This window comes from Elephas maximus, chromosome 5, assembly GCF_024166365.1.
Source record: "Elephas maximus indicus isolate mEleMax1 chromosome 5, mEleMax1 primary haplotype, whole genome shotgun sequence".
Classification (NCBI taxonomy): domain Eukaryota; kingdom Metazoa; phylum Chordata; class Mammalia; order Proboscidea; family Elephantidae; genus Elephas; species Elephas maximus.
The window spans coordinates 118,484,928-118,498,951 of NC_064823.1; the positions used below are offsets into that span (position 1 = coordinate 118,484,928).

At 38.6% G+C, this 14,024-nt stretch overlaps 1 protein-coding gene across 1 annotated transcript in view; it reads right to left on the reverse strand.

Annotated features, from left to right (window-relative positions):
- Nucleotides 1-1,007: 1,007 nt before the first annotated feature.
- The window catches only part of TMEM33 (transmembrane protein 33), a 38,658-nt gene continuing 25,641 nt past the window's right edge, over nucleotides 1,008-14,024 (reverse strand). The window contains exon 9 of the mRNA XM_049886333.1: nucleotides 1,008-14,021. The gene's annotated coding sequence lies outside the window, so the exon portion shown is untranslated. The remainder of the gene's footprint in view (nucleotides 14,022-14,024) is intronic.

Here is a 14,024-nt window from a genome sequence, read left to right on the forward strand (position 1 = left end):
AGACCATCAGTTGCTCATATGAAAGTTCAAGTTGAAGCTGAAGAAAATTAAAGCAAGTTCATGAGAGCCAAAGTATGACTTTGAGTGTATACCATCTGAATTTAGAGACACATCAAGAATAGGGGAGCCCGGGTGGCGCAGTGGTTAAGTGCTACAGCTGCTAATTCAAATCCGCCAGGCGCTCCTTGGAAACTCTACGGGGCAGTTCTACTCCGTCCTATAGGGTTGCTATGAGTCGGAATCGACTCGACGGCCCTGGGTTTTTTATCGAGAATAGATTTGATTCATTGAACACTAACGACTGAAGACCAAATTGTGGGATGACATCAAGGACATCACACGTGAAGAAAGTGTAGCACAGTGGTTAAGAGACCAACTGCTAACCAAAAGATCAGCAGTTCGAATTCACCAGTTGCTCCTTGGAAACCCTATGGGGCAGTTCTACTCTGTGCTATACGGTCACTATGAGTTCGAATCGACTCGAAGGCAATATGTTTGGTTATATATAGATATATATATGTATATAGTCATATATATATGTATATAGTGTCACACAATTGTTGCTATGTTTGAGCCCATTGTTGCAGCCACTGTGTCACTTGTTGAGGGCATATATATACATATATATACACACATATATATATATATATTATATATATATATATATATACCACGTAACATTTCCTTCTGTTGTACATAAGGTTGCTGTAAGTGGGAACCAACCTGATGGCACCTAACAACAATAACATACATGTATATACACACACACATAGAGAGAGAGAGAGTGCTGAGAAATTTAAAGTGGCCCCAGTTTGATAGTGCCCCAAGACACCTGGAAGAAGCAAATTTGAATCCTTTAGCTCAGAGTTAAGTATCCATGTTAAATTTTCTAAAGTTTAACAAAAAGAAAATAGTAGCAAATGTGTATCAATTCCAAATTGGTAAAGGGGAAAAAAAATGGCATCGAAAAGTCTCATCAATGCAGAAACAGGCAAAAAGGAGGAAAAAGAAACAGAAAAGGTAGGACAAATCACACAAAGTAAGACACTAGAAATAAACCCAGATATATCAATAAAAAAAAATTTTTTTATATCAATAAACACAGGAAGTATAAGTGAACCAACTATCCAGTTAAAAAAACAAAGTTATCAGAGTATGAAAATAAAATCTGGTTATATTTTGTTTGTATCAGCCAGGGTTCAGTAGGCGAAGCCGAACCAGTATGTTATGGAATAAGGGACTTGTGGGACGAGGTGGGGACGGGAACATTCAGAAGAGGGAGACGGATGATTAGCTAGTCACTGATCAGTGCTCCTAAACATTGCTACAAGTGGGCATGTTGGAGATTGTAGGGAAAAGCTGAGAACCCAAGCACACCCCATCCATCTGTGAAATGTGAATGCAGCAGGGGAGTTTGTGGAGAACTCTATGGGAAGCTGTTGCATCAGTGTGGCTACTATGTCTGTGGGTCCACAGCTAAGTGTTTGGGGGTGATGAGCCTGGAGCAGCATTCAGGAAGAACAGCTGGATGAAACACAAATGAGCAAGAACACATGGGACCCTCCTGAGCACCAGGGCAGCTAGTTATCAAGCTGACTGCAAAACTTCAGAGTTAAGATCGCTCCTTCCCTTTTTCCTCTCAATTCTCAAGCAAATTCTTCTTTGGGCCAACTCTAACCCAGAACCTTGTCGTTTGACAAGTTGACAATAGAACACTTCAGCACAGCTGTTTATAAAAGTCATACCTAAGGCAAAAAGGATGAGAAAAGATACAGTACCAGGGAAACTCTAAGCAAAAGAAACCTGGTACACCTATATTAAATCAAAGTAGACTGTAAATAAAAAAATTATTTTCTAGAGTTAAGGGATTATTATTTAGTAATAAAATCTTCAATAGGAAGATAAAATATGAAGTTGCATAAACCCGATTGTCATGGATTGAATTGTGTCCCTCCAAAATATGTGTCAACTTGGTTAGGCCATGATTCCCAGTATTGTGTGGTTGTCCTCCATTTTGTGATTTTCCTGTGTGCTATAAACCATAATCTCTGCCTGTGGTTAAAGAGGATTAGGGTGGGATGTAACACCCTTGCTCAGGTCACATCTCTGATCCAATGTAAAGGGAGTTTCCCTGAGATGTGGCCTGCACGACCTTTTACCTTACAAGAGATAAAAGGAAAGGGAAGCAGAGTCGGGTACCTCATACCACCAAGAAAGCAGTGCCAGGAGCAGAGCACGTCCTTTGGACACGGGGTTCCTGCGTGGAGAGCTCCTAGTCCAGGGGAAGATTGATGAGAAGGATTTTCATCTAGAGCAACAAAGAGAAAGCCTTCCCCTACAGTTGACACCCTGAATTTGGACTTCTAGCCTACCAGACTGTGAGAAAATAAACTTCTCTTTGTTAAAGCCATCCACTTGTGGCATTTGTTATAGCAGCACTAAATGACTAAGACATCTAATAATAATAAAAAAAAAAAAAACCAAACCCATTGTCGTACAGTTGATTCCAACTCACAGTGACCCCGTAAGACAGAGTTGAACTGCCCCATAGTGTTTCCAAGGAGTGGCTGGTGGATTCAAACTGCAGACCTTTTGGTTAGCAGCTGTCATGGATTGAACTGTGTCCCCCCTCCCCGCCCCAAAATATGTGTCAACTTGATTAGGCCACGATTTCCAGTATTGTGTGGTTGTCCTCCATTTTGTGATTTCATGTTAAAGAGGATTGGGGTGGGATTGAACACCCTTACTAAGGTCTCGTCCCTGATCCAATGTAAAGGGAGTTTCCCAATGGTGTACCGTGTACTATCTTTTACCTTACAAGAGATAAAAGGAAACAGAAGCAAGCACAGAGCTGGGGAGCCTCATACCACAAGGAAAGCACCGCTGGGAACAGAGCGTGTCCTTTGGACCTGGGGTCCCTGCATGAAGAAGCTCCTCGTCCAGGGAAACATTGATGAGAAAGCCAACAGAGAGAAAGTCTTCTCCTGGAGCTGATGCCCTGAATTTGGATTTTCATCTACTTTAAGTTTTAACAAAACTTCTCTTTGTTAAAGCCATCCACTTGTGGTATTTCTGTTACAGCACCGCTAGATGACTAAGACAGCAGCCAAACACTTAACCATTGTGCCACCAGGGCTCCATATAGCTTCAAAAATACATAAGGTAACACATTTAGAGAATTATAGTGAAAGTCATCATAGTGAAAGATTTTAACACACCTTTCTATTTCATAGTAAAATCAGACAAGAAATAAGGATATAGATTTTTTTAAATATATTTTATTTTTTGTTGTTGAGAATACACACAAAACATACACCAACTCAAGTTTCTACATGTACAATTCAGTGACACTGATTACAATGAGTTGTGCACCTATCCTCACCCTCCTTTTCTGAGTTGTTTCTCCCCTATTAACATAAACTCACTCCCCCTTCACGTTCCTATCTTTTGAGTTGCTGTTGTCAGCTTGATCCCAGAGCCCGTTTCTGGTGAGTCAATCCCAACTCATATAGATAGATCTTACAAGAGCATAATGCTCAAGGTAGACACTTCACTAGTTAAGCTAAACTATTCTTTAAAGACTTCAGGGAATTTTTGGTTTAAGGTTTAAAGATTATCTTGTGGCAATAGTTTTAGGGGTTCGTCCAGCCGCCACAGCTCAAGAAACACTAGAATTGACAAGAATTTGAAATTCTGTTCTGCGTTTCCCCCTTTTTAACAGGATTCTTCTATAGAATCTTTGATCAAAATGTTCAGCGATGGTAGCCAGGTACTATCCAGTTCTTCTAGTCTCATAGCAAAGAAGGCAATTGTTTATGGAAGCAATTAGCCATACATTCTATTTCCTCCTCCTATTCTTGACTCATCTTCCTGTTGCTCCAGGGGAAGAGAGACCAACTGTTGTGTCTTGGTGGCTGCTTGCAAGCTTTTAAGACCCCAGGCAGTATGCAATGAACTAGGAGGTTGAATGGAAGCACTAAATACATTATTAGGCCAGTTAACTGGGATGTCCCATGAAACCATGACCCTAAATATCCAAACCAAAGAACCAAATCCCACAAGGTGTTTATTTTACATAAGCAGCGTTGACTAGGTATAGATTTGAAAAACACTAATAATACACTTAAAAAACCCATTACCATCAACTTGACTCCAGCTCATAGCGACCCAACAGAACAGAGTTGAACTGCCCCATAGAGTTTCCAAGGGGCGCCTGATAGATTCAAAGTGCTGACCTTTTGTTGCCGGAATAAGGTTCTTACCTCTCACTGGTCAAGGATGAGCAAGAAAGCCATGAAGAGTTTTCCACACAAGCAAAGCTTTATCGAAGAGGCTTGTAAGTGGAGAAGAGGGCCTAAGCAACCCTTACCCCTATCTCACAGAACAAAAGACTTGCCTGGGTTTTTTAAAGCTCTTGGGTAGGAAAAGATTTATGTTTATTCATAGGCATAGGTGAGGATATGTTAACTATGGTGTGTGCGCAGCAGCTTTCTAAAATGGCTCCTGTCCCAGAGGCCTCTGGGATTCGTGACAGGACTTATTATGGGGTGTCACGCCTGTGCAGTCTCTTGCTCCCAGAGTTCAATTCCCCGGCTACTGCTGCAGCCCCTCACTGCCCCTGGTGGAAAGTCACACAGAGGTCACAGGTGGATGTTCTGTGCATGTCCCTGGGGATGGTTTTCCCCAGCTGCTTCCGAAAGACTTTTTAAAGAAGTTTACGGGCTATTTTCTGATACCTTGCCCCATTGTTCTGGAGAATGGCTTTGTTTCTGCTCCCTGGCCCATTTCCTGTTACTTTGTTTGCAGATTTAGGAGGCCCTCAGTTCCCTGTCTTACTTTTGGTTAGCAGTCCTAGCTCTTAACCACTAGTTACTATGGCTGCTAACCAAAAGGCAACTTGATGGCAATGGGTTTGGTTTTTTTGGAATTAGGTGGTGGGGGCAGTACTTTAGTACTTTAGATTGGAGGTTGTGGTTTTGTCAGATAAAGGACAATGGGGCATAAGTGCTGAGGACACTGACAAAGGTTCAAGTGATAGCCTGAGGTATTTAAACTAGAGAAAAAAAGAAATGAAGACACGATGGAGTTGAAGAGGTAAAAATTAGGAAGTCTCTCTGGAACGATGGCTCACCTATAGACTTTCCAAGGGTGCTGGTGGGCTTTTCACCTAAGCTATGCTCTAGGCCTTACAGAGTTCTCCTTCTCCCAGATTTGTCTTTCTATACCTCGGGGGGAAAAAAAAGGGAGGGGCACCAGTGAGCCACTTACCTAAGCCTCAGGCCACGGGGGCCTAAAGATCTCCACCTAACTTGAGGATGCCACTCTCCTTTCCCTTCCCCCTCCTGTAACCCAAACATGCTCAAAAACTAAGAATTGTGGGCAAGAGAGTATAAGCTACACTGAAGCATTCGAAGGCTCAAATTCAGGTATTTTCCCTCCCAAGTAGCATCTGGGTGAGGGACTAACTTCATGTGACAAGGATGGCATGCAGGGGAAAGAGATGGGAAGGGACATTTGTTTTAGTCAGCAAAAGGAATGAATTCTCAGGATTCACATGTAATCCAGTCCCCCAACTCGCAAAGACAGGAGTCAAAGGAGGTCTGGGACAAACCTCTTCATTGGCCCCAGGAGAGGCCACCATCTGGTGGCCCGTAAACTAAAGGGAGTCCACAGTGTGTGACTGGCAGTGCTCAAAAGCTGTTTAACCATGTACTTTCCATCTTAATCTACAGTCTACTACTGACAGTCTTGTCACTGGCCAATTCACCTATTTTTGTCAGGACCCCTAAATACATTGCGTGTGTTACATTACCCCTTGAATTTATTTTTCTTAGATAATAGTAAATACCCATTGCCTGTTGCTGTTGAGTCGATTCCGACTCATAGCCGACCCTACAGGACTGAGCAGAACTGCCCCATAGTTTCCAAGGAGCACCTGGTGGATTTGAACTGCCAACCTTTTGGTTTGCAGCTGTAGCACTTAACCACTACACCACCAGGGTTGAAAACAGGGTCCTGTCATCTGTCTCTTCCTAAGACACTTAACCATCAACAGCAACAACAAAAAATCCCCAAAAGATTCCATGTGACTTTGCACTGTGATTTACAACCAGAATTACTAAGCAGTTAATTATGATAACCCAAACTTGTTTTATACTCTTCAGAAGGGCTTTTTAATATTCTATTTAATGATGAGGATAAACAGTGAAAATATGAGATGAGCTAGGCAGTTTAAAAATTGGAAGTTATACAGAACTATCACTAAAATTAACCAGCATTAAGTTCTACTGGTAGCCCCTGGGAAACTCTGGTGGCATAGTGGTTAAGTGCTACAGCTGCTAACCAAAAGGACAGCAGTTTGAATCCACCAGGCGCTCCTTGGAAACTATATGGGGCATCTCTACTCTGTCCTATAGGGTCGCCATGAGTCAGAATTGACTTGACGGCAGTGGGTTTGGTTTTTTTTTTTTTCTTGGTGCTCGGTTGCTAACCAAAAGGTTGGAGGTTCAAGTCCAAAGAAAGGCTTGGCGATCTACTTTAGAAAATTCAGCCATCGAAAACTCTGGAGCACAGTTCTATTCCAACATACATGGGGTCATCATCAGTCAAAACTGACTCAAAAGCAACTTTTTTTTTTTTTTTTTTTAGGTTCCCACTATATCTGTAATACTATTTCAAGACAAAAAATTATTTGGTTTAAGTGCATATGCAATACTATTTTTTTTTTTCTTCTTGGCATGGCAATTAGAAGATGAGATCCACTTATCTGAGAAACATTGTTAACAAAAACGCTCATTTACAAGAGAAGAGTATCTCCTCTTATCCTTGCTTAAAACCTTGAAGGTGTGCAAGACTATCTAAGACCATCTTCAGAGGCTGCTGCTTTTGGACAAATAGGAAATGTATGGAGGCTTCTCCTAAGACCTGAATCATTAAAATTAGCCCCCAAATTTTAAAAAAGAACCACATGAATACTCAAATGATGATGTTATCCTAAAGATCAACCCTGGGCTGTTTTATAAGACTCTGTCACTTTGAATATAAAAATGGGCACTCACTCAGTGAACATGGTCTGAATGAGGACTGTACTCTTGATTTCCTTCAAAAATTATCAGTCAGGAATTCCTGTTGACTTGTCTGTGGAATTGGACATAACTCTTTTATTTTGGTTTCTCAGACATAAATAAGTCACTCTACTGTCTTCTGAATACGATGAAAAAATTCATTAGCTCACTTCAGCACCTTGAAAACGAACAGTGATTATCCAATGATAATGGTTTAAAACACTTTATAATGTTGTTGTTAGTTGCCGTCCAGTCTGCTGACTCATGGAGACTCCAGGTACAACTGAAGGAAACGTTGCCTGGTCCTGTGCCATCTTCTCAATTGTTGGTATGCTCGAGTCCCTTGCAGCAACCACTATGTATTCTGAGCACCTTCCAACCTAGGTGGCTCATTTCTCAGCACTGTATCAGACAATGTTCTTTTGCGATCCACATGGTTTTCAGCGACTAATTTTCAGAAGAGGATCACCAGGCCTTTCTTCCTAGTCTCAGTCTGGACGCTCCACCCAAGCCTGCCCACCATGAGTGACCCGGCTAGTATTTGAAACACTGGTGGCATAGCTTCCAGCATCATAGCAACACACAAGCAACAATTGACATCATAGCAACACACAAGCAACAATTGACAGACACGTGCTATTTTTTCTTTTTAAAGTATAGAAAGGCGTCTTGAGATTTCAATCTTTTAATTTTTGTAACATTAAAAGGCTGAAATCATAAGAAGCCTTTTCATACCTTTTCCAAGCCTTGATTAGATAGTTTAATGTGAAAATAAAGAGAGTCCAAACTATGTTTCTCCCCCCCAACCATGCAAGATGAGAGGCACTAGAATTATTTTTCAGAAAACTTGCCACCGGGGGCACTTTGCTTGTAATTAAAAGAAGATTCTAATGTTTTAATATTGGAAAATCTGTTAACTACCAACATATAGAAAATAAGTAGGCTAGGAATGATTTTATAAATCTGCTTCAAGGCTATTGGTACATTTAAAGGTCAAAAGGCTAAAAGATACTGGCAAGTTGTTAAAAGCATGTTAATTACATATAATTACTCATACATAATCATTATAGCCATTTTATACCAAGTATGAAAACCAAAACAACAAACCCACTGCCATTGAGTTGATTCCAACTCATAGTGACCCTACAGGACAGAGAAGTGTCCCACAGGGTTTCTGTCATGGATTGAATTATGTCCCAAAAAAATGTTATCAACTTGCTTAGGCCATGATTCCCAGTATTCTGTGGCAGTCCTCCACTTTGTGGTTGTGATTTTATGTTAAAGAGGATTAGGGTGGAATTTTAATACCCTTACCAGGTCACATCCCTGATCTAGTGTAAAGGGAGTTTGCCTGGGGTGTCGCCTACAGCACCTTTTATCTTACAAGAGATCAAAGGAAAGGGAAGCAAGCAGAGTTGGGAACCTCATACCACCAAGAAATCCAGGAGCTGAGTGTGTCCTTTGGACCGGAGGTTCCTGCAATGCTGAAGAGACCAAGGGAAGTCTGATGACAAGGATCTTCCTCCAGAGCCTACAGAGAAAGCCTTCCCTGGAGCCGGCATCCTGAATTCGTACTTCTAGCCTACCGGACCGTGAGAGAATCAACTTCTCTTTATTAAAGCCATCCACTTGTGGTATTTCTGTTACAGCAGCAAAAGATGACTAAGACAGTTTCCAAGGCTGTAAATCATTACGCAAGCAAACTCCCACATCCTTCTTTGGTGGAGTGGCTGGTGGCTCCAAGTCGCTGACCTTTTGGTTAGCAGCTGAGCGCTTAACTACTGTGTTACCAGGGCTCCTTATAGCAAATATAGTGAACATAAAAACCCAAGTACAGTTGTAAAAAGTCTCCTTACAGATCCTTTGACTTTGCTGCAATACCAAGAGTCAAAAGAAAAAACAAAAACCCTCTGGTAGTTTCCTATTAGGATAAACATTTAATTATTCACTTTGAAAAAACATGTTTATTTCCAGAAATTTATTCACACAACTAAAAATATAAAAGAGCCAAGTCAAAATGTTCTTCTAAAAATGGTTCCAAAGTTTTTGTAAGAAATGTTCCTCTATTTTTACTTTGAAATTGAAGACTGTTCTCAGGAAAGGGAAATAGATAAGCTCACTAGTGCAGTAAGTCCAAAAAAAGAAGTCTAACCTTCTAGATAAACATTTCAAAAGATGAACTATATGCTCTGGATATTACTAATTAAACTGACAAACATAAACATAATATTCACAGTATAAGTACCATTAGTTCATATCCAAGAAATCTGAGTATATATCATTTATGAGTTAATGCCCAAAAGGAGACACACTCAAACTTTCTTCTGGATCACTTCAAGTTTCATTTCTTTGTCATGAGGTTCTTTGGCTATTGTTACTTGAATGAAATGACCTATTACTATTGGAACTCTAGGTAATAACGGTTTATAGCTCCAAATATGACAAATTTAATGAAAAAATACCACAAATTGTTGGGTATTAAAAATATAAAACCAGAATATAAATCAAACAAAAATTAATAAATTGAGCTAAATTTCATTAAGTATTTGGGAATATTTATGGTTTACTAAAAGCAATTTTAATGAAGACAATGATTCTGGTATAACTCCCTTAATTTAGTGGCATAACCCCAAATTACTTCCCCCCTCTTCTGGTTAACCGTGACACCTTCCTTTAAAGAAGTGACCTGCCCCCATTCTATTTCTTGCAAGACCACCTATCAAAGTCCCACAATCCCAGGTTTTCCAGCAAGACTCTGGATACACCACCTCCTTTAGAAAGGAGAGAGCAAAGACTGGAAAGGCAAAATCTCCCTTCCTATCATTTCCCCAAGAGGGTGGAGGTGCTGGTCTACGTCTTCCTCTGAGGACAGCAGTATAGAGAAAAAGTCTTCCCTTGGCTGAAAAAAAAAAAAAAAAACTAGAATTTTCCTTTCTTCATATTATGTTTATGGTTGTAAAATCATGTCTATTCATCCACTCTAAAAGACCTATGTTAATTATTAACTTTTTAATACTGATTTTAAAAAGGACACTTGTCTTTTAGAGATACATGTTAAAATTTTTACTGACACACATACACATACATATAATAAACCAGGAGAGGTGAAGGGAGATGGGGCAGGGTTGACCATGGCTGAGGATTGTGAGGGCTGGGTGATAAGGACGCAGAGGTTCATTTTTCTACTTTTGTATATGTTCAAAATTCTCCCTAAGAAGAATTAAAAAAGAAAAAGATGACCTTTGTTGATAAAACATATGCTTTAAGACTGACAACTCCTCTCCAAGATCTCAGTTCACCATTTCTTTGAGGAGTCTCTTTATTCAACCAGCCTCAAGGAACAAGACGACCTTTCACTTCTCAATGCTTAGAAATATCTTATAAACGCTCCAAATGTTCCCATATGCTAAAGGAAGGAGCCTTACGAGTCTTCAACATGCATGTCCCCAACACCCTATACACTAAATCTTTAGGAAATCAATTTGCCTCATAGTCTTTTCATTCATCAGGCGACCAAACACTTCTTCCCTTATGTGGACAACTCATTTACTAACTAGTCCGAACTGCCTTTATACAACTGACTTCCATAATTCTTTTTAGATTACAATCTCCAAGTGGTAAAGATTTGTTTAACTCTCGTTGTGCAGTGTATTGCTTAGTACCAAAAATGCCACAGAAAATATCTGCAATCTCTAAATGCTTAGAAGGAAATATATTCCTCTATGTTGTCTGGTATTGATTTATGACTTTGGATATATTGTAGAATGTGGATCATTTTCCAGTCATGAATAACTCATCCACTATGCTATAAATGTGGAACCCACTAGCAGAAAAGTACAGAAGCAAACATGCAACCAGCTCAGAGACTGACCGTAATTTAACTTTTTTTTCAGTTTTACCATTAGACCACAAAATCACAGTATTTCTATAATCTGCGATGGACTAGGGACAATAAATTATGTTTAAATTCACCTTATTATAATAATAAGGCAATTAGGCTCAAAAGAAAGCTGACTTCTAACTGTAAATGTTCTTTTGTAAACATAACATTTTTAAACCTGTTTAAATCCAGAGATTTTTATTACACAATCTGATTTTTTACATCAATAAAACCTTAGCTATAACAATACAGATGAAGGAACAACAATTTAACTTGTACTGAAATAAATATTTGACATACAAAGCACATACAGTGAAAAAAGGTCACAATAAATTACAAGTGGAGACATTATTTTGCTCAATCACCAAAGAAAGCCCTTGTTACTTCCAATTTCACACCATCGAATTTATCATTCTTGCTGATTTAAGCAGAACATAGGACAAATATGTATCCCAGGGCTTACTTTCACAGGTACCAGGACAGATAATTTACTATAGTGATCCAATTTGGAAATCAGTAGGGACCAGTAAATCTCTGCATAGAAGAGCGAATGAGGTCCTTTTTCCTTAGTGTCAGCAGGCTATGATTATTATGTTTATTAGATTTTCTTGAAAGGGCTTCACATTTTCTCAAATACGCAGGAGAACTATATTTCCCCTCTGAGCCCTACATTAGCATTTATGTGCTTTGGTCTTGAATACAGGGGAATGATGCATTTTTCAATTTATTTTATAAATTTATACCATCTAGACAGTATTGGCCTGAAGAGTAAAACTCCCCAACCTGCACAATGTTAGATATTAAAAACAGCTTCGAGAGAAGTTACTAAGAAATGCTGACATACCGTATATACAAATTTTTTACTTCAATATATCCCATCATATAGAGCACCAGAAGTAATGCATTTATAAATCAAACATTTTTTAAATGACTAGTTCTAATCTTTGCAACCATTTCACATTTGATCCAATATAAACATATCATAAATGTCACCTGCCCAAGACTGCCCATTTGATCTCAGCTTACAAATTATTATATACGTGTAGGCAAAATTTCACGTGAAAAAGGAATTGTTCTGTTTCAAAGTTAAAAAGGAAAAAGAGAAAAATCTGACATTAAACTGTCATGAACAGAGAAAAGAAAGTTAATTTCAAAGGGATAAGCACATCAAAAAAATAGTTTCAAATGAAGTTACGCAGGAAAAAGTGAAACGATTCTTGGGCCCTTCTAGAACGTAATTTTTAGATTCCAGCAAAGATACCATCTATGGTGTTTCCCTATCCTTTCCTAAGAATCTGTTTTAGAGTTAAAAAACACTGCACTTTTACTGTATCTTGTCACATCAACTCAAACTGAACGCAGATCAGTTTTCCTGTACGCAAAGGAGATGAAATGCTAGTAGAGTTGGTCCCATACACTGGAAAGAGTTCCTTCTAAAGAACCCCTCCTGAATACCACGTCAGAAGATAAACACCTCCTAAAATAATTACCACCAAGAAACCTCCCCAATATTTTAGCAGTTCTTTCACAATCCTTAGTACATGCCCAATAATCATTATCCACCCAGAATATTATGAGGACTGCTTATTAAAACAATCTGTGGGACTAACACCTGGATTTATAAACACGAGCCTTTGGTATACTATCTGTTGAGCTACTGTATCATATAGCCTCTGTGGAATTCTCCCAACTCTAGAGAAATTCCAACAAGATATTGAGAGAAATTAGTTGCCTCTTCAACCCAAACTGAATTTTCAAATTTAGCTGCCATTTTTGACAGAATATCCAAAAAATTCACTATGGTTTTGAATTACTGTGAAAAGTCTGAATTTTAAAAGAGCTTGAACTGCTACATTAGTGTGCCTACAAAATGGTATAATGAACAAGTTTTAAGTAATGGTCTTCTATACGCCTGAAAATACAGAAGGAGCAAGAATGGTTTTACAGTGTTTAGGGGAGTCAGGCACTTAATATTGACAAAACAAAACAAAACAGACCATGATCTGAGTAATGTCACTCCCAACTGTGGACTATTTTATATTTTACTGTTTTCTTAGAAGCAGATATTGACAGGGTATTTCTTCCAGTTTTGAACATTTCTTTATTAATACACGTACTCACAGTAAATGCTTACTAAATATGTGTTGAACATGAAATAATTACGTATTAAAAGGGTTGTGAAGTACAGATTCTTAGTTTTATGGCTGACTCAAGCACTTTTAGTGACCTTTCAACACTGCATCTGAAACAACTGGGGGCTACTTGAGGAAAGAGTGCCACCTACTGATTATAAAACATAACTGTCTGTGGCTTTCTCCCTTTAGGTTTTCATTTCTGAATACGTTATCAAAATCAGTCTAATTTGAGTGAGAGCTCTGAGACTAACAGATCCTAACTGAGGAGGGGGGAATCCAGAATAACTATATTAATCAAAATAAATTCGTTAGCACTTGTTAAGGGTCTTTGCCACCATCCCTCGAAATTAATTTCATTCTAATCTGAAACATTTTTAAAACTGAATCTTTCAGTTCTGCTTATTACATGTATACTTGTTTTCCTTTCCAGGATGAACAATATTTACATCCTAAACCTCCACACCTAACCTGAATTTTTGGATCCTTATTTTATTTTTAGGAAGCTTTCTAATTAACAGCTTTGCAAATCTTGGTTATATGACAGATACCACTGACCATCCATAACCTCTGTTTTAAAATTAGCATGTCTTGATTTTCTCTGTAAAGGAGCTTCCTAAATATCCAAATTTATTAAAAAAAAAAACAAAACCAAACAACTAAGGTTAGTTTTCTTCTTTGCTTTCTTTCAGGAGCATCTACCTCAGTGATGCTCACTTCAAAAAAATCTAAATACAAATTGTATTTAAGAAATGTGTCTTTTTACTGATATTAAAAAGTTTAAATTTGTAAGGAATCAAGTATACAAAATGAATATAGAAAAAAGTAGGTTTTATACGAGACTTCCACCTGTTCAAGAGGGTTTCCTCAGTATAAAAAAAAATGGTACTATACCACTTCCTGAAGAATTAGCTATTCTGAATGTTAAATCAACTTCTTTTAAACCTG